Source organism: Entelurus aequoreus, linkage group LG21, assembly GCF_033978785.1.
Source record: "Entelurus aequoreus isolate RoL-2023_Sb linkage group LG21, RoL_Eaeq_v1.1, whole genome shotgun sequence".
NCBI classification, from domain to species: Eukaryota; Metazoa; Chordata; class Actinopteri; order Syngnathiformes; family Syngnathidae; genus Entelurus; species Entelurus aequoreus.
In genome coordinates this window covers 42,709,721-42,732,581 of record NC_084751.1, presented here as the reverse complement: position 1 = coordinate 42,732,581, position 22,861 = coordinate 42,709,721, and the positions used below count along the sequence as shown (strand labels likewise).

At 36.6% G+C, this 22,861-nt stretch overlaps 1 protein-coding gene across 1 annotated transcript in view; it reads right to left on the bottom strand.

The window, feature by feature from the left end:
- Positions 1-22,861, bottom strand: part of LOC133638755 (guanine nucleotide exchange factor VAV2-like) — a 608,063-nt gene that overhangs the window by 201,401 nt on the left and 383,801 nt on the right.

The window sequence follows — 22,861 nt, the reverse complement described above, 5'->3', positions numbered from 1 at the left end:
CAAAGGAAAATTCAATTGTCTCTGTATTTACTTGCACACCAAACTTTCAACAAAAGAAAATAAAAAAATATATAAGACTGCGACTGAATGACTGTGATTAGTCTCCAATCGCCGGGTCATGGTAAAAGTTGCTGAATGCCATCAGGAGCTCGGGCCTGCATAAATCCTGATTGCAGTCAGATTGGCACTTGCCACATTGCAGCAAATCCTCTCAAAGCCGACCTTCTATCCGCTTGATTACAGAGGATTTCACTGCGCAAGGAAAGCCAGCGGTCGGGCCTGTGAGCCAAAAAGGGCGTTGCTGACCATAAGACTCAATTTAACCTCCGTGCCACATGACAAAAAACTGTTACCCTACATCTGACCACAGCACTTTCCTCCAGAAGGTCTTATCTTTGTCCATGTGATGTCAGATGAAACAAAAATGGAGCTGTTTGGCCACAATACCCAGCAATATGTTTGGAGGAGAAAGGCCCAGGAACACCACGCCTACCGTCAAGCATGGTGGTGGTAGTATTATGCTCTGGGCCTGTTTTGCTGCCAATGGAACTGGTCTTTTACAGAGAGTAAATGGGACAATGAAAAATGAGGATTACCTCCAAATTCTTCAGGACAAGCTAAAATCATCAGCCAGGAGGTTGGGTCTTGGGTGCAGTTGGGTGTTCCAACAGGACAATGACCCCAAACACACGTCAAAAGTGGTAAAGGAATGGCTAAATCAGGCTAGAATGAAGGTTTTAGAATGGTCTTCCCAAAGTCCTGATCCAAACGTGTGGACCAGGGGTCACCAACCTTTTTGAAACCAAGAGCTACTTCTTGGGTACTGATTAATGCGAAGGGCTACCAGTTTGATACACACTTAAATAAATTGCCAGAAATAGCCAATTTGCTCAATTTACCTTTAACTCTGTTATTATTAATAATTAATGATATTTACACTTAATTGAACGGTTTAAAAGAAGAGAAAACACACAAAAAATGACAATTACATTTTGAGACATAGTTTATCTTCAATTTCGACTCTTTAAAATTCAAAATTCAACCGAAAAAAAGAAGAGAAAAACTAGCTAATTCCAATATTTTTGAAAAAATTAAAAAAAGAATTTATGGAACATCATTAGTAATTTTTCCTGATTAAGATTAATTTTAGAATTTTGATGACATGTTTTAAATAGGTTAAAATTCGATCTGCACTTTGTTAGAATATATAACAAATTGGACCAAGTAAAGACAAATAATTATTTCTTCTAGATTTTCCAGAACAAAATGTTTAAAAGAAATTCAAAAGACTTTGAAATAAGATTTAAATTTGATTCTACAGATTTTCTATATTTGCCAGAATAATTTTTTTGAATTTTAATCATAGTAAGTTTGAAGAAATATTTCACAAATATTCTTCGTTGAAAAAACAGAAGCTAAAATTCAGAATTAAAATAAAATGTATTTATTATTCTTTACAATAAAAAAAATAAATTTACTTGAACATTGATTTAAATTGTCAGGAAAGAAGAGGAATGAATTTAAAAGGTAAAAAGGTATATGTGTTTAAAAATCCTAAAATCATCGGAGAACATCCGCACCGTAACACAACAGAACAAATACCCAGAATCCCTTGCAGTACTAACTCTTCCGGGACACTACAATATAACCCCCCCCCCCCCCCCCCCCCCCCGCTACTTCCTACCCCCGCCCACCTCAACCTCCTCATAGTCATAGAGCATGTCCTAAATTTCAAGCTGCTGTTTGGATAGATAGATAGATAGATAGATAGATAGATAGATAGATAGATAGATAGATAGATAGATAGATAGATAGATAGATAGATAGATAGATAGATAGATAGATAGATAGATAGATAGATAGATAGATAGATAGATAGATAGATAGATAGATAGATAGATAGATAGGTAGATAGTACTTTATTGATTCCTTCAGGAGAGTTCCCTCTGGAAAATTCCAGCAGCAGTGTACAGAATTGAGATCGAATTTAAAAAGTAAAAGGTAAATAATGAGGGTATAAATGGAAACAGAATACAAAAATATTACAATAAGAATAAAAATAAAAAGCAACAATGAGAATAAAAATATAACAGTAAAATAAGGATATAACAAGAGAAACTAGGCAGTGGTGACCATGTTATGAAAAAGTATTGCACTGTTATTGTTTTGAGGCATGTTAAAAAAAATAATGCACTTTGTGACTTCAATAATAAATATGGCAGTGCCATGTTGGCATTTTTTCCCCATAACTTGAGTTGATTTATTTTGGAAAACCTTGTTACATTGTTTAATGCGTCACAACAAAATTAGGCATCATAATGTGTTAATTCCACAGGTTGATATTGGTATCGGTAATTAAGAGTTGGACAATATCGGAATATCGGATATCGGTAAAAAAGCCATTATCGGACATCTCTAGTGAAGTACCTCAACGGCGGAGCAGGCGGAAGACGGTAGATTTAAGAACTACCACAACGGCTGCGATGGCGGAAGAAGGCTGCAGCAGAAAAGGGTCCCCTAGTCGTCTTGGACTCTATGCCACTGGACCCTGACCCGAATCTGTCAAGGATCGTGTGGTGACTGTCTGTGCACCAGTCTCCCCACGTTCAACAAAGTCACGCACAGGCATCCTCCATAAAGGGATACACCCCTACCAGGAGGATCGTCATACTCGTTCGAGTGACCGCCGCAGAGGCCACCACAGTGTATATGTTGTTATTTTTGTTGTTGTTGTTTGTTTACTTTTGTAGCTGTATGTAGAAGTGGCTGGTTGCATCAGCTCTGCTCTTTTAATGTCTTTTGTGTACTTTGATGTTTGATGTTTACGTCTTACTGTCACAACATGGTTTTCGCAGCTTACTGCGGGGTCGTTCTCCCAGGAAGGCAAATGGATCACTCTGGACAGGACTTGCAGGTAGGAACATGGTTTATTCTAGAGAAGTCAAAACAGCACCAAAAACAGAAAACTAGTCGAAGGAAAAGACGTGCCGTTCGCACTTGAAGATAAGGCAAAGACTTAGCGCAGGAAACATGGACATGGAACCTTACGAAACTGTGGCATGAAATAAACAAGACTCAGGCATGAAGTGAACAACCAGCATAAACTATGGCATGGAACAAACAAGACTTATTAGGCAAGGCATGAGGCACACTGCAAAAAGTCAGTGTTTAAAAGCAAGAAAAAAAATACAAAAATTATCGGTATTTTATTCGAACTAAGCAAAATTATCTGCCAATAGAAAAAGAACATTTGGCTTTTCAAGACTTTCCAAAACAAGTAAAATTAGCTCAAATCAATTAACCCCAAAATACCTTAAAATAAGTATATTCTCACTAATAACAAGTGCACTTTTCTTGGTAGAAAAAAAAAGATCCTTTTTGCTCAATATGTTGAAAAATATTCTTCAATTAAAGGCCTACTGAAATGAGATTTTCTTATTTAAACGGGGATAGCAGGTCCACTCTATGTGTCATACTTGATCATTTCGCGATATTGCCATATTTTTGCTGAAAGGATTTAGTAGAGAACATCGACGATAAAGTTCGCAACTTTTGGTCGCTGATAAAAAAAGCCTTGCCTGTACCGGAAGTAGCGTGACATCACAGGTTGTGGAGCTCCTCACATCTGCACATTGTTTACAATCATGGCCACCAGCAGCGAGAGCGATTCGGACCGAGAAAGCGACAATTTCCCCATTAATTTGAGCGAGAATGAAAGATTCGTGGATGGGGAAAGTGAGAGTGAAGGATTAGAGGGCAGTGGAAGCAATTCAGATAGGGAAGATGCTGTGAGAGGCGGGTGGGACCTGATATTCAACTGGGAATGACTAAAACAGTAAATAAACACAAGACATATATATACTCTATTAGCCACAACACAACCAGGTTTATATTTAATATGCCACAAATTAATCCCGCATAACAAACACCTCCCCCCTCCCGTCCATATAACCCACCAATACAACTCAAACACCCGCACAACACACTCAATCCCACAGCCCAAAGTACCGTTCACCTCCGCAAAGTTCATACAGCCCATATATTTCCCCAAAGTTACGTACGTGACATGCACATAGCGGCACGCACGTACGGGCAAGCGATCAAATGTTTGGAAGCCGCAGCTGCGTACTCACGGTACCGCGTCTGCGTATCCAACTCAAAGTCCTCCTGGTAAGAGTCTCTGTTGTCCCAGTTCTCCACAGGCCAATGGTAAAGCTTGACTGTCATATTTCGGGAATGTAAACAATGAAACACCGGCTACGTGTTTGTGTTGCTGCAGCCGGCCGCTAATACACCGCTTCCCACCTACAGCTTTCTTCTTTGCTGTCTCCATTGTTCATTGAACAAATTGCAAAAGATTCACCAACGCAGATGTCCAGGATACTGTGGAATTTTGCGATGAAAACAGACGACTTAATAGCTGGCCACAATGGTGTCCCAAAATGTCCGCTACAATCCGCGACGTCACGCGCAAACGTCATCATACCGAGACGTTTTCAGCAGGATATTTCGCGGTAAATTTAAAATTGCACTTTACTAATCTAACCCGGCCGTATTGGTATGTGTTGCAATGTTAAGATTTCATCATTGATATATAAACTATCAGACTGCGTGGTCGGTAGTAGTGAGAAGAATTATCTTATCAGACAGAAAATAAGCAAATATCACCCTTATTTGAGATATGTCATCTTACTTAGATTTCAGTTTTTGCAGTGCAAACAATGACGCCAGGACGACTGACCGGCAAAGGCAGGCTTAAATAATGCCTCTGATTAGTGCTCGCGAAGCAGGTGAGCGGGCGGACACTAATCAGAGCCAGGTGGAAATAATAAGCAACCATGGTAACAAACAAGGGTGCACAAAAACAGGAACTAAGGGAGTCCAAAACTAACAGAACATAACAAAAACATGGATCATGACACTTACACACATGCTTATGTGTGCTATGGCCATCACAAAAAAATAAGGGTTGTAGAAACTATTGGGAACTTTCGACCACGGCTGTACATCGTATGGTCACATAAAGTAGATGAAATATTTCCCACAACCGACAATATGAATTATTGATGTTATTAAGTGCATGCGGATCGATCTGAAGCTCGTTTAGCTTTAGGAACTTCGACATTGATTCGGTTGCTTTGAAGGCACCGGAGCCTAATTTGTGTAAATTGTACCCCATAGATCGCACGGGCCGAGGCGACATCTGCCAATGTGGTGCGGCCGTGTCCGTGACCTGCCTCACTTCACCACACACTAACCCGCTCACTTAGGTATGCCTGCGTGTCACATGGCGCCGGGCCTCGGGTGTATCAGCCCGGGCACAGGTCAACATGTGCTGTGCACGTTTTTTTGCAGACAGACACATTCACAGATCAATGGCGCGTTAAGATCCCCTGGATGTGCAATATTGGCAAAGGCACACGTCCCGGTCAGATGGGTCTTAGGGGAAGCTAATCCAGGTGTCGAACAGGTGAGCACGGGGTGACTAGAAAAAGGTGGCAGGACAAACTTAAAAACTAGGGATGTCCAAATCAACATTTTTGGCATCCAATTCAAATCCGATTTGATACTTTGGCAAAAAATTGTCAGGTTCAAACACTGATGACATCTATTAAACAAGACAAGAGGCAAAGAATTAAACAGAGACATAATTCAATTTGTACTCAGTATATTGAGGAGAGTCGCCAGGACGTTGTATCCTTCTACAATCTCCAGCACGCTCTGCCAAAAGATTGCACTCCTCCTTTATTTGACTTTCTCCTCCCGCCTGACCACCGCTTCCACTTCCAGAGGGAAGTGGGTCGTAAACATCGTTGCCTTTGGCTACAGAATAGTTCAGAAGAAGAGGTCGTAGAACAGTTAAAAAAGAGTTCCGTAAAATAGTTCAAAGAGAGTTCCATAAAATAGTTCAAAAAGAGTTTGTAAAATACTTCAAAAAGAGTTCGTCTGGAAATTGGGCAGAGCCTGTCATCTCTCCGCTTTGAAGTCCTTGGGCCAGAACAACATCCTTCTGTTGATTACCGTACATGAAAGAACACAGGAACACCTTCATCTTGCGTCTTACCCTTGGTAGATTTCAAAGACAGCCTTTTGTCTTCTTGTCAGGAACACAATGTAATACAAAGTGTTTGTGATCATTTAGAAACAATTATTCTAACATAAATTATAGACCTTAAAATGTTTTATAGCAAGTAACTAAAGTATGCATCCCTTTGAAGTAGGATTGTACGGTATACCAGTACTAGTATAGTACCGCGTTACTAATGCATCAAAAACGGTACTATACTCTGTTTGAAAAGTACCGGTTCCCGGGCATGACGGCGCGTCGTCGTCACATCATGACATTGCTGGTTTTACCAGCAGAGGAGCATGTTCGGCAGCGCACAATCACAGAGTACTTACAAGCAGACACAGTGTGTAGACAAAAAAGGGAGACTGGACGCATTTTGACCTAAAAACTAAAGATAAAGGTGAAGTTATAACACTGAAACGCCCTCAGGAAGGTGGTGCTTCAAGACATGGCTAGCTAGCTAGCAGCTAACATCCATCCGCAGTCAGGCAGTGTTTTAGCTACTTCTAAATCACTAATCCTCGCCTCCATGGCGACAAATAAAGTACGTTTCTTATGTTGCGTCTGGCCAGGGAATTAAAGTCACTGGTCAATCCCAAGTTCTTTCAGATGACATATATGCAGAGTAAGAAGGACCATCAAGACAGAATAGGAATATTAACAAGTTTTACTGAAGCTTCAGGAGACCAGCCCACACCAATACAGTCATCCCGTCATCTCGGGAAGGTCTAACATTCAAACGGAAGAGACAACTTCTTGCATACGAAGAAAGCCCCCACCCTCTCCAGACAGGAATACAGGCTCATTGGTTCTACTACAGATAAGATATAAGGGAGTACTCCAACTCCTACATTGCAAGCCTTCACGGTTACACACACAGTTTACTTGCGGACATAAAATGAAAAAATAGAAAGAGTACAAATGGAAAAACACTAGCTGCTTTAAACATGACTATGACCAAAGAAATAACTCTTAAACATATATGCATTCTCCACACTTACAAGTAGGAATAGCTAAACATGCTTCACTACACACCGTAGTAGGATCCAATAGCTCACCAGGGTCACAATGTAAACAAACGCCATGGGCGGATCTACACCTGACATCCACTGTAATGATACCAAGTACAAGAGTGTATCTAGTCGATACTACTCTGATTACATTTATATTTGTTATGTTCACAAAATATGTTTATTTTTATTTTTTTTATTCATATTATTTTCATAAACTAAATATGTTGAAAAGTAAATATGTCCCTGGACTTTGAATATGAGCAATGTATGATCCTGTTACTACTTGGTATCGGACCGATACCCAAATTTGTGGTATCATCCAAAACTAATGTAAAGTATCCAAACAACAGAATAATAAGTGATTATTACATTTTAACAGAAGTGTAGATAGAACACATTATGTGTGACTGCCATCATATTCCAGTCTACACGTATCTCTTATGTGTGACTGCCATCATATTGCAGTCTACACGTATCTCTTATGTGTGACTGCCATCATATTCCAGTCTACACGTATCTCTTATGTGTGACTGCCATCATATTCCAGTCTACACGTATCTCTTATGTGTGACTGCCATCATATTGCAGTCTACACGTATCTCTTATGTGTGACTGCCATCATATTCCAGTCTACACGTATCTCTTATGTGTGACTGCCATCATATTGCAGTCTACACGTATCTCTTTTGTGTGACTGCCATCATATTCCAGTCTACACGTATCTCTTATGTGTGACTGCCATTATATCAGTCTACACATATCTCTTATGTGTGACTGCCATCATATTGCAGTCCACACATATATCTCTTATGTGTGACTGCCATCATATTCCAGTCTACACGTATCTCTTATGTGTGACTGCCATCATATTGCAGTCTACACGTATCTCTTATGTGTGACTGCCATCATATTCCAGTCTACACGTATCTCTTATGTGTGACTGCCATTATATCAGTCTACACGTATCTCTTATGTGTGACTGCCATCATATTGCAGTCCACACATATCTCTTATGTGTGACTGCCATCATATTGCAGTCTACATCTATCTCTTATGTGTGACTGCCATCATATTCCAGACTACAAGTATCTCATATGTGTGACTGCCATCATATTCCAGACTACACGTATCTCATATGTGTGACTGCCATCATATTGCAGTCTGCACGTATCTCTTATGTGTGACTGCCATCATATTCCAGACTACACGTATCTCATATGTGTGACTGCCATCATATTGCAGTCTGCACGTATCTCTTATGTGTGACTGCCATCATATTCCAGTCTACACGTATCTCTTATGTGTGACTGCCATCATATTCCAGTCTACACGTATCTCTTATGTGTGACTGCCATTATATCAGTCTACACGTATCTCTTATGTGTGACTGCCATCATATTGCAGTCCACACATATCTCTTATGTGTGACTGCCATCATATTGCAGTCTACATGTATCTCTTATGTGTGACTGCCATCATATTCCAGACTACAAGTATCTCATATGTGTGACTGCCATCATACTCCAGACTACACGTATCTCATATGTGTGACTGCCATCATATTGCAGTCTGCACGTATCTCTTATGTGTGACTGCCATCATATTGCAGCCAACACGTATCTCTTATGTGTGACTGCCATCATATTGCAGTCTACACGTATCTCTTATGTGTGACTGCCATCATATTGCAGTCTACACGTATCTCTTATGTGTGACTGCCATCATATTCCAGTCTACACGTATCTCTTATGTGTGACTGCCATCATAATGCAGTCTACACGTATCTCTTATGTGTGACTTCCATCATATTGCAGTCTACACGTATCTCTTATGTGTGACTGCCATCATATTGCAGTCTACACGTATCTCTTATGTGTGACTGCCATCATATTGCAGTCTACACAGATCTCTTATGTGTGACTGCCATCATATTGCAGTCTACACGTATCTCTTATGTGTGACTGCCATCATATTGCAGCCTACACGTATCTCTTATGTGTGACTGCAATCATATTGCAGTCTACACATATCTCTTATGTGTGACTGCAATCATATTGCAGTCTACACGTATCTCTTATGTGTGACTGCCATCATATTGCAGTCTGCACGTGTCTCTTATGTGTGACTGACTTCATATTGCAGTCCACACGTATCTCTTATGTGCGACTGCCATCATATTGCAGTCTACATGTATCTCTTATGTGCGACTGCCATCATATTGCAGTCTACACGTATCTCTTATGGGTGACTGCCATCATATTGCATACACGTATCTCTTATGGGTGACTGCCATCATATTGCAGATATGTGACTGCCATCACATTGCAGTCTACACTTATCTCTTATGTGTGACTGCCATCATATTCCAGTCTACACATATCTCTTATGTGTGACTGCCATCATATTCCAGTCTACACGTATCTCTTATGTGTGACTGCCATCATATTGCAGTCTACACGTATCTCTTATGTGTGACTGCCATCATATTGCAGTCTACACGTGTCTCTTATGTGTGACTGCCATCATATTGCAGTCTACACGTATCTCTTATGTGTGACTGCCATCATATTGCAGTCTGCACGTATCTCTTATATGTGACTGCCCTCATATTGCAGTCTGCAAGTATCTCTTATGTGTGACTGCCATCATATTGCAGTCTACACGTATCTCTTATGTGTGACTGCCCTCATATTGCAGTCTGCAAGTATCTCTTATGTGTGACTGCCATCATATTGCAGTCTACACGTATCTCTTATGTGTGACTGCCATCGTATTGCAGTCTACACGTATCTCTTATATGTGACTGCCCTCATATTGCAGTCTGCAAGTATCTCTTATGTGTGACTGCCATCATATTGCAGTCTACACGTATCTCTTATATGTGACTGCCCTCATATTGCAGTCTGCAAGTATCTCTTATGTGTGACTGCCATCATATTGCAGTCTACACGTATCTTTTATGTGCGACTGCCATCATATTCCAGTCTACACGTATCTCTTATGTGCGACTGCCATCATATTCCAGTCTACACGTATCTCTTATGTGCGACTGCCATCATATTGCAGTCTACACGTATCTCTTATGGGTGACTGCCATTATATCAGTCTACACGTATCTCTTATGTGTGACTGCCATCATATTGCAGTCCACACATATCTCTTATGTGTGACTGCCATCATATTGCAGTCTACATGTATCTCTTATGTGTGACTGCCATCATATTCCAGTCCACACGTATCTCTTATGTGTGACTGCCATCATATTCCAGTCTACATGTATCTCTTATGTGTGACTGACATCGTATTCCAGTCTACACATATCTCTTATGTGTGACTGCCATCATAGTCCAGTCTACACGTATCTCTTATGTGTGACTGCCATCATATTCCAGTCCACACACATCTCTTATGTGTGACTGCCATCATATTGCAGTCTACATGTATCTCTTATGTGTGACTGCCATCATATTCCAGACTACAAGTATCTCATATGTGTGACTGCCATCATATTCCAGACTACACGTATCTCATATGTGTGACTGCCATCATATTCCAGTCTGCACGTATCTCTTATGTGTGACTGCCATCATATTCCAGTCCACACGTATCTTTTATGTGTGACTGCCATCTACTGGTGACACTTATCATGTCACCATGTACCAAATAAAATAGCTTCGAGGTCGGTAAGCACAACCAAAATTGTCACGCATGTCCAAATAACTATCTGCCAAGACGTGGGTAGGTTGAGAGTTCAAGTCAAGGTTAACGCGAGGCCTCGGGTGTTGCCTCTCACACGTGTGATAAACTTCTGACGGGAGGGCGCCTGGCTCACTCCGCGTTCAAAGGGTTTGATCGTGGGAGGTGATTTAATAACTGGCGGCACGGTGACAGCTGACAAAGCGGTATGCGGCATGTCAAGCTGCGACGACGCCTCGCACAAGAAGCCGGATGAGCTGCAACTGTGACAGAAAAGAGGGAAAGAAACCTTCAAAATGAAATTAGCAAGCAAGCTTTTCAAAAACCGATATTAAATTGACCCAACACAAGGCCAGTGAGGGAGTGTTTGGTCATTGACTGCAGGCTATTTGGCATCAGTTCTATCACACTTCTACTATTACAAACCCCAAACCCAGTGAAATTGGCACGTTGTGTAAATGGTAAATAAAAACAGAATACAATGATTTGCAAATCCTTTTCAACTTATATTCAATTACATAGACTGCAAAGACGAGATATTTAACATTCAAACTGGAAAACTGTGTTATTTTTTGCAAATAATAGCTCATTTGGAATTGGATGCCTGCAACATGTTTCAAAAAAGCTGGCACAAGTGGCAAAAAAGACTGAGAAAGTTGATGAATGCTCATCAAACGCTTATTTGGAACATCCCACAGGTGAATAGGCTAATTGGGAACAGGAGGGTGCCATGATTGGGTATAAAAGCAGCTTCCATGAAACAAACAAGGATGGGGCGAGGGTCACCACTTTGTCAACAAATGCCTGAGCAAATTGTCCAACAGTTTAAGAACAACATTTCCCAACCAGCTATTGCAAGGAATTTAGGGATTTCACCATCTACGGTCCGTAATATCATCAAAAGGTTCAGAGAATCTGGAGAAATCACTGCACGTCAGCGGCAAGATAGAAAACCAACTTTGAATGTCAGTGACTGCATTAAAAAACGACATCAGTGTGTAAAGGATATCACCACATGGGCTCAGGAACACTTCAGAAAACCACTGTCAGTAACTACAGTTCGTTCCTACATCTGTAAGTGCAAGTTAAAACTCTACTATGCAAAGCCAAAGCCATTTATCAACAACACCCAGAAACGCCCGCCGGCTTGGCTGGGCCCGAGCTCATCTAAGATGGACTGACCCAAAGTGGAAAAGTGTTCTGTGGTCTGACGAGTCCACATTTCAAATTGTTTTTGTAAACTGTGGACGTCGTGTCCTCCGGACCAAAGAGGAAAAGAACCATCCGGATTGTTATAGGTGCAAAGTTGAAAAGCCAGCATGTGTGATGGTATGGGGGTGTATTAGTGCCCAAGACATGGGTAACTCACACATCTGTGAAGGCACCATTAATGCTGAAAGGTACATACAGGTTTTTAAGCAACTGAGTGTTGTTAAAAGGAAAGGCCATGTAACACAGTGGTAAAAATGCCCCTGTGACAACTTTTTTTGCAGTATGTTGCTGCCATTAAATTCTAAGTTAATGATCAATAGCAAAAACAAATGATATGTTTCTCAGTTCAAACATTAAATATATTGTCTTTGCAGTCTATTCAATTGAATAAGTGTTGAAAAGGATGTGGTGCTACTTCCACAGGTTGCCATAAAACACTTAGTGGCTCACTGGACAACACCAGACAGCTGGCTGCCTTCAACCAATCCAATAGCACCGCCTTTTCCTGCCAGTTTTATCAGGGCGACAGCATGAAAACTGCTACGACAAAACATTTGTAATTAAAATGCTTATAAGTGATCTAACTCGACTCTCGGCAAGCGTCAACAATTAAACATACCTGTTTTTGTTTTTTTTTCAAGCCAAAAACAAAACGTTATTTGGTGAAAATTGATGGTATTTTGGTGACAGTTGACACATTTTGTGATGTAAATATTCTATTTCAATTTTCCATGCCAACAAATCAAGAAAAAGGCACTCTAAAGGCTTCACTTTTCAAATTGCGCTAGCTCAAGGCTAATTCACTATGAATTTCCCATTGACATGCTACCGATTAGCTTTAGAGATTTTACGTTGCGATTTCAACACCTCCAAATGGGTTAAAACAAAATAAAAGTAGACTAAAAATGTACCATAGTAGCAATATAAAATATAATATTACATATAGGTTATATTTTATATAAAATATAATATTATATATATATATATATATATATATATATATATATATATATATATATATATATATATATATATATATATATATATATATATATATATATATATATATATATATATATATATATATATATATATATATATATATATATATATATATATGTTATATTTTATATAAAATATAATACTACATATATGTTATATGAAGAAAATGGATGGATGGGTTATATTTGATATAAAATATAATAGTACATATGTGTTATATTTTATATAAAATATAATATTACATATATGTTATATTTTATATAAAATATAATAATATATATATGTTATATTTTATATAAAATATAATATTACATATATGTTATATTTTATATAAAATATAATAATACATACATGTTATATTTAAAAAAATATATAATATTACATGTATGTTATATGTTATATAAAATATAACATATATGTAATATTATATATATATAAAAAATATAATATTACTTTTATGTTATATTTTATAAAAAAATATATATATATATTACATGTATGTTATATTTTATATAAAATATAATATTACATATATGTAAAATTGTATATAAAATATAATATTACATATATGTTATATTATATATAAAATATGATATTACATATATGTTGTATTATATATAAAATATAATATTACATACATGTAATATTTTATATAAAATATGATATTACATATATGTTATATAACATATAATATTACATATATGTTTTATTATATATAAAATATGATATTGCATATATGTTATATTATATATAAAATATAATATTAAATATATGTTATATTTTATATTGCTACTGAGGTACATTTTTAGTCTACTTTATACCTTTTGTTTACCTTGTGTGCATTATCTTTTCCATCCTTACCCTTTCCATCCTTTGTAACTTTGTAAAGTTTGTCTCAGTCTAAGTCTAAATAAAAAAAATAAAAAAAAAAACGGTTTTATTTTAAACAATTAACATTTATTAACACATTTGAACACACAAAAAGTACATTTTTTTTTAACTTTTGAGTACCAGCATTGATTCCAAGCTACCAAGAATTGGAATCGTGTTGATTTAAATTTGAAAGATAGCCATTACTAATTGGTAAAATACGCTTGCCCTTGGGGGTGTTCTTATATTTTTTGCTAACACATTTTTTTTTATATTGAGCCACTGATATACTATATAGTTTTGCATAGACCACAGAATAAATAGGGACAACATGTATATAAACAATGCATAAACAATTGTAACACTTATTCTCAGCCATATAGCAGCCAGAATGCACTGAATATTCATCTTCAAAACAAATCCTGGTCTTTATACTGCAATAAAAATGAAAGATTGGTTCCTATAGACTTTCCCCATACTGTTGTGCTTTACATCCGCATGAGGATTACGATTCCTCCCCAGGAACCAAACTTGCAGAAAAATTCAGTATACCACGTTATGCCATAACAATAACAAATACACATAAAGACTAATAAAGAACACAGCAGTAATCACTAATCAAAAAGCTGAGAAAATGTGTTCCGACGTGACAGTAAAATGTCACAGCATTTTATTATGAATATTGGAAAGCCAATAAAAACTGATGAAGAGGCTGGAAAACGCTGCTACAGTAGAAGCAGCGCCATTGAACCATCTTCTGTTGTACTGTGTACCGACAACAACTGGCCTTGGAAACAAGTTCTTTGTATTGGAAGATCTTTTTTAAAGGGGATTTGTCCGCCATAGGGTGTACATTACGGACAATATCCGTTCCATAAAGCTCTGGGTGTGTACTGTAGCAGGGGTTTAGGGTGGCTCGAGTGGAAAACTGGGGATCATGCAAGTCGACAGGATTCCACATAGGCCTTATAACTTCACGGCACCTTAGCTTGTGTGAGACTCCGGGCAGATGACCATCCAGTAGACCAATGTCCAACCGGGAGATTTAACAGAATGAATGGGATTAACCATATAATCCAGCTCCTCTACGGGGGGGGGGGAGGTCTCCCCACAACCCTCTGCCAGAGGAGATAAGGGAGACCTCTACACTACAAACACATCAGGATTTAGTATTCAAAGGCTACATATGATTTACAAATGTCCGACTGTCACTCTGTCAGGACATGTGGTCAAATGTGATAACAGGGTCAAACATATTGGTGCCAGACGTCCTAATTTAGCTCCAACAAATCAGAAAACGTTACTATAAAACTACTGACTGTTAGTACCATAGACAAACGCAATACAAAATCGTTCATATTCTCACAAAGTATTGCACATGTATTTAATTTCAGAGTACATTTGTAGCTCCCATTCCCTCCCCTCCGTTGCAAGTTGTGTTGATTCTATGTAACATGTTTATGTGTGCTATGGCTATGAGGGTTTTTTTTCCCCTTGGCCTCAGTCTGGACCCCTTCCCTGGAGTCCAGCCTTTGACTGTATATTTTTTTACTCTCTCTACTCTCAGAATATGTAAAATATAATTATTACATATATGTAATATTTTATTAAAATATATAATATTACATATATGTTATATGTTATATAACATATAATATTAAATATATTATATTTTATATAAAATATCATATTACATATATGTAATATTTTATATAAAAAATAATACTACATATATGTTATATTGTATATAAAATATAATACTACATATATGTTATATTTTATAAATGTGATAACAGGGTCAAACATATTGGTGCCAGACGTCCTAATTTAGCTCCAACAAATCAGAAAATGTTACTATAAAACTACTGACTGTTAGTACCTTGGACAAACGCAATACAAAATTGTTCATATTCTCACAAAGTATTGTATGTGTATTTAATTTCAGAGTACATTTGTAGCTCCCACTCCCTCCCCTCCGTTGCAAGTTGTGTTGATTCTATGTAACATGTTTACGTGTGCTATGGCTATGAGTTTTTTTTCCCCACCTTGCCTTCAATCTGGACCCCCTCTCTGGAGTCCAGCCTTTGACTGAATAGTTTTTTACTCTCAGAATATGTAAAATATAATATTACATATATGTAATATTTTATTAAAAAATATAATATTACATATATGTTATATTTTATATAAAATATAATATTGCATATATGTAATATTTCATATAAAATATAATATTGCATATATGTAATATTTCATATAAAATATAATATTACATATATGTTATATTTTATATAAAATATGATATCAGATATATGTTATATTTTATAAATGTGATAACAGGGTCAAACATATTGGTGCCAGACATCCTAATTTAGGTCCAACAAATCAGAAAACGTTACTATAAAACTACTGACTGTTAGTACCTTGGACAAACGCAATACAAAATTGTTCATATATTCACAAAGTATTGTATGTGTATTTAATTTCAGAGTACATTTCTAGCTCCCACTTCCTCCCCTCCGTTGCAAGTTGTGTTGATTCTATGTAACATGTTTATGTGTGCTATGGCTATGAGTTTTTTTTTTCCCCTTGGCCTCAGTCTGGACCCCTTCCCTGGAGTCCAGCCTTTGACTGTATATTTTTTTACTCTCTCTACTCTCAGAATATGTAAAATATAATTATTACATATATGTAATATTTTATTAAAAAATATAATATTACATATATGTTATATGTTATATAACATATAATATTAAATATGTTATATTTTATATAAAATATAATATTACATATATGTAATATTTTATATAAAAAATAATACTACATATATGTTATATTTTATATAAAATATAATATTACATAGATGTTATATTTTATAAATGTGATAACAGGGTCAAACATATTGGTGCCAGACATCCTAATTTAGCTCCAACAAATCAGAAAACGTTACTATAAAACTACTGACTGTTAGTACCATAGACAAACGCAATACAAAATCGTTCATATTCTCACAAAGTATTGCACATGTATTTAATTTCAGAGTACATTTGTAGCTCCCATTCCCTCCCCTCCGTTGCAAGTTGTGTTGATTCTATGTAACATGTTTATGTGTGCTATGGCTATGAGGGTTTTTTTTCCCCTTGGCCTCAGTCTGGACCCCTTCCCTGGAGTCCAGCCTTTGACTGTATATTTTTTTACTCTCTCTACTCTCAGAATATGTAAAATATAATTATTACATATATGTAATATTTTATTAAAATATATAATATTACATATATGTTATATGTTATATAACATATAATATTAAATATATTATATTTTATATAAAATATCATATTACATATATGTAATATTTTATATAAAAAATAATACTACATATATGTTATATTGTATATAAAATATAATACTACATATATGTTATATTTTATAAATGTGATAACAGGGTCAAACATATTGGTGCCAGACGTCCTAATTTAGCTCCAACAAATCAGAAAATGTTACTATAAAACTACTGACTGTTAGTACCTTGGACAAACGCAATACAAAATTGTTCATATTCTCACAAAGTATTGTATGTGTATTTAATTTCAGAGTACATTTGTAGCTCCCACTCCCTCCCCTCCGTTGCAAGTTGTGTTGATTCTATGTAACATGTTTACGTGTGCTATGGCTATGAGTTTTTTTTCCCCACCTTGCCTTCAATCTGGACCCCCTCTCTGGAGTCCAGCCTTTGACTGAATAGTTTTTTACTCTCAGAATATGTAAAATATAATATTACATATATGTAATATTTTATTAAAAAATATAATATTACATATATGTTATATTTTATATAAAATATAATATTGCATATATGTAATATTTCATATAAAATATAATATTGCATATATGTAATATTTCATATAAAATATAATATTACATATATGTTATATTTTATATAAAATATGATATCAGATATATGTTATATTTTATAAATGTGATAACAGGGTCAAACATATTGGTGCCAGACATCCTAATTTAGGTCCAACAAATCAGAAAACGTTACTATAAAACTACTGACTGTTAGTACCTTGGACAAACGCAATACAAAATTGTTCATATATTCACAAAGTATTGTATGTGTATTTAATTTCAGAGTACATTTCTAGCTCCCACTTCCTCCCCTCCGTTGCAAGTTGTGTTGATTCTATGTAACATGTTTATGTGTGCTATGGCTATGAGTTTTTTTTTTCCCCTTGGCCTCAGTCTGGACCCCTTCCCTGGAGTCCAGCCTTTGACTGTATATTTTTTTACTCTCTCTACTCTCAGAATATGTAAAATATAATTATTACATATATGTAATATTTTATTAAAAAATATAATATTACATATATGTTATATGTTATATAACATATAATATTAAATATGTTATATTTTATATAAAATATAATATTACATATATGTAATATTTTATATAAAAAATAATACTACATATATGTTATATTTTATATAAAATATAATATTACATAGATGTTATATTTTATAAATGTGATAACAGGGTCAAACATATTGGTGCCAGACATCCTAATTTAGCTCCAACAAATCAGAAAACGTTACTATAAAACTACTGACTGTTAGTACCATAGACAAACGCAATACAAAATCGTTCATATTCTCACAAAGTATTGTACGTGTATTTAATTTCAGAGTACATACGTAGCTCCCACTCCCTCCCCTCCGTTGCAAGTTGTATTGATTCTATGTAACATGTTTATGTGTGCTATGGGTATGAGGTCCCCAGTCTGGACCCCCTCCCTGGAGTCCAGCCTTTGACTGAATAGTTTTTTACTCTCAGAATATGTAAAATATAATATTACATATATGTAATATTTTATTAAAAATATAATATTACATATATGTTATATTTTATATAAAATATAATATTGCATATATGTAATATTTCATATAAAATATAATATTACATGTTATATTTTATATAAAATATAATATTACATGTTATATTTTATATAAAATATAATACTACATATATGTTATATTTTATAAATGTGATAACAGGGTCAAACATATTGGTGCCAGACGTCCTAATTTAGCTCCAACAAATCAGAAAATGTTACTATAAAACTACTGACAATTAGTACCTTGGACAAACGCAATACAAAATCGTTCATATTCTCACAAAGTATTGTACGTGTATTTAATTTCAGAGTACATATGTAGGTCCGACTCCCTCCCCTCCGTTGCAAGTTGTGTTGATTCTATGTAACATGTTTATGTGTGCTATGGCTATGAGTTTTTTTCCCCCCTTGGCCTCAGTCTGGACCCCCTCCCTGGAGTCCAGCCTTTGACTGAATATTTTTTTACTTTCTCTACTCTCAGAATATGTAAAATATAATTATTACATATATGTAATATTTTATTAAAAAATATAATATTACATATATGTTATATGTTATATAAAATATAATATTAAATATGTTATATTTTATATAAAATATAATATTACATATATGTAATATTTTATATAAAATATAATACTACATATATGTTATATTTTATATAAAATATGATATTACATAGATGTTATATTTTATAAATGTGATAACAGGGTCAAACATATTGGTGCCAGACATCCTAATTTAGCTCCAACAAATCAAAAAATGTTACTATAAAACTACTGACTGTTAGTACCTTGAACAAACGCAATACAAAAGTGTTCATATATTCACAAAGTATTGTATGTGTATTTAATTTCAGAGTACATTTCTAGCTCCCACTTCCTCCCCTCCGTTGCAAGTTGTATTGATTCTATGTAACATGTTTATGTGTGCTATGGCTATGAGTTTTGTTTCCCCCATTGGCCTCAATCTGGACCCCCTCCCTGGAGTCCAGCCTTTGACTGAATATTTTTTTACTCTCTCTACTCTCAGAATATGTAAACAAAAAATGATTTGTTACCAAAATAAAAGATTTGCAACCCCAACAAAGTTTTGCAACAAAAAAGGATTTGCGACCAACAAAAAAAAAAATTGCAACCAAAACAACTATGTGTAACTAAAACAATTATTTGAAACCCAAACTTTTTTTTTGTCTAAAAATACACTTTTTATTTCAAATCCTTTATTTATTTTTATTTTTTTTTGCAGTTCAGTAATTTTTTTGGTTGCAAATAAATGTTTTGTTTGGTTGCATGAGAAGACATATGTGGAAGTTGCGTCCTCGCAGTCCCACTGTCAGACCCGGCACAGGAGCCCAGGGCGCAGGTTTTAACAAGGTTTTAAAGATCATATGTTTTCACAAAGTTTTCTATCCAGCAGGACGCGACTTTTCAGCCACGTCCGTATCCTCTCTCCCCACCTGCTCCCGGCCGCTTACAGTTAAAGACAACAGATGGTTGGGAAATCTAATCACCTGCCGGCTGTGTTTCGCCGTCAGCACTGCCACGCCCCCCGTCTGATGGTGCTCTGTTCTCAGCACCATGGACAGAGGCGGTGACCTTTGCTCCTGCAGGCAGCGCTGGCCACATCTCCCTCCACATACATTTCTCTCCATACATCGGGAATCACGTCGTGCACTGTAAGCACTGGCTGATATTCTCCTTGCAATGTGAATTAAATTGTTTCAAACTGAAATTGGACAGGATCTCTTGGTGATGGCTTTCTACTGAGTGCATTCCTAGTGTTCCACCGGTTGTTGTCCTCAAACATAATAGGGTCACAAATATTCATGGAAGGTTCCGCCTAAATGGCACGTTGTGCTATTTTAAGCTCGTAATTGAATCTGTTTGGAACTTTTCTCACTTGGCAAAATCACGGCGGCTAATAAAGATAGGGCACTTTTAATGGATATCAGTTTCCCGAGCGCTCCTGCACATTTAGCCGTGCTAATGGCATATGGTCTGAGGGGAGTTAAAACGTAGTAATGACTTTCAACGTCGCGTCGACTGAATGCTAAATCTGAAAATCATCACGATAGGGGAAACCGGCGACGCGTTTGAATCTACATTTCCAATTGCCTTCTTATTGCTTTCTGTGTATATAGCCACAAAAGACCGCGGCGCCCCTAATTCTTTGAGCTGGAGCCTCTCTATAGTCTCCGGCTTATCCGTGTCCATTTTCACAGACAAATGGAGGACTTTTCCCTCCTCTGGTTCCAAGTCCTGCTCTGCTGTCTTTTGGAGAAGTATTATTTCACTGTGGTGCTTTCATAATCTGACTGACTGCAGTTTGCAGATACATATGAGTTAAATCCCTTCTTGAAATTCATCATTGAACGATATTCATTTCAGTCTAAAGCAGGGGCCCCACTTTTCCACTACAGTGGGTTCCGGGCCTACTCAAATAATAACACTGAATTAATAACCGTATCCTTGATTTTTTTAAATTTTAAATGATACAATCTTTGTGACAACAGTTGATTAGATTAACACGTACCGCCTGTGAAATCTAATCACCTGCCAGCTGTGTCTCGCCGTCAGCACTGCCACGCCCCCCTGTCTGATGGTGCTCTGTCCTCAGCACCATGGACAGAGGCGGTGACCTTTGCTCCTGCAGACAGCGCTGGCCATATCTCCCTCCACAGTGCCCCGTAGACATGCTTCCAATAGCATTGTTATTTATTGAACACATACACTACCGTTCAAAAGTTTGGGGTCACCCAAACAATTTTGTGGAATAGCCTTCATTTCTAAGAACAAGAATAGACTGTCGAGTTTCAGATGAAAGTTCTCTTTTTCTGGCCATTTTGAGCGTTTAATTGACCCCACAAATGTGATGCTCCAGAAACTCAATCTGCTCAAAGGAAGGTCAGTTTTGTAGCTTCTGTAACGAGCTAAACTGTTTTCAGATGTGTGAACATGATTGCACAAAGGTTTTCTAATCATCAATTAGCCTTCTGAGCCAATGAGCAAACACATTGTACCATTAGAACACTGGAGTGATAGTTGCTGGAAATGGGCCTCTATACACCTATGTAGATATTGCACCAAAAACCAGACATTTGCAGCTAGAATAGTCATTTACCACATTAGCAATGTATAGAGTGTATTTCTTTAAAGTTAAGACTAGTTTAAAGTTATCTTCATTGAAAAGTACAGTGCTTTTCCTTCAAAAATAATGACATTTCAATGTGACCCCAAACTTTTGAACAGTAGTGTACATCTTGGGCTTAGGTAAAGCTGATTACAAAAATAAATACCAACTGAATATATAGTTTTAGAGGGGACTAGTGTTGTCCCGATACCAATATTTTGGTACCGGTACCAAAATGTATTTCTGTCATGACGTGGTTTTCGCAGCTTACTGAGAGGTTTGTTCTCCCGGGATGCAAACAGACTACTCCGGACAAGGCTTGCAGGTAGGAACATATGTATTAATCTAACTACAAAAATAACAGGCAAACAACAAAGGTAAGCGTGCCTATCGCACGCGGAAGCCAAGGCGAAAACTTAGCGCAGGAAACATGGAACTATGGACAAGGCAAAAACTCTCTAACTGTGGCATGGAATAAAACAAGACTTACGTAGAGGGTTGCGTGAAGCAAACAAATGACGCCAGACTGAGTGAGGCCAGGGCGTAGACTAAATAGCCCTCTGATTAGTGCCCGGGCGACAGGTGAGCGTCCCGAACACTAACCAGAGGCAGGTGAGTGCAATACGTAACCATGGTGACTAAACAAACTCAGGAGGTGCACAAACAGGAACTAAAAGAGTCCAAAACTAACAGAACATAACAAAAACATGATCCGGGGTCCGGATCATGACAATTTCGATACTTTTCGGTACTTTGATACTTTTCGAAATAAAGGGGACCACAAAAAATAGCATTATTGGCTTTATTTTAAGAAAAAATCTTACGTTACATTAAACATATGTTTATTAATGCAAGTTTGTCCTTAAATAAAATAGTGAACATACTAGACAACTTGTCTTTTAGTAGTAAGTAAACAAACAAAGGCTCCTAATTTGTCTGCTGGCATATGCAGTAACATATTGTGTCATTTT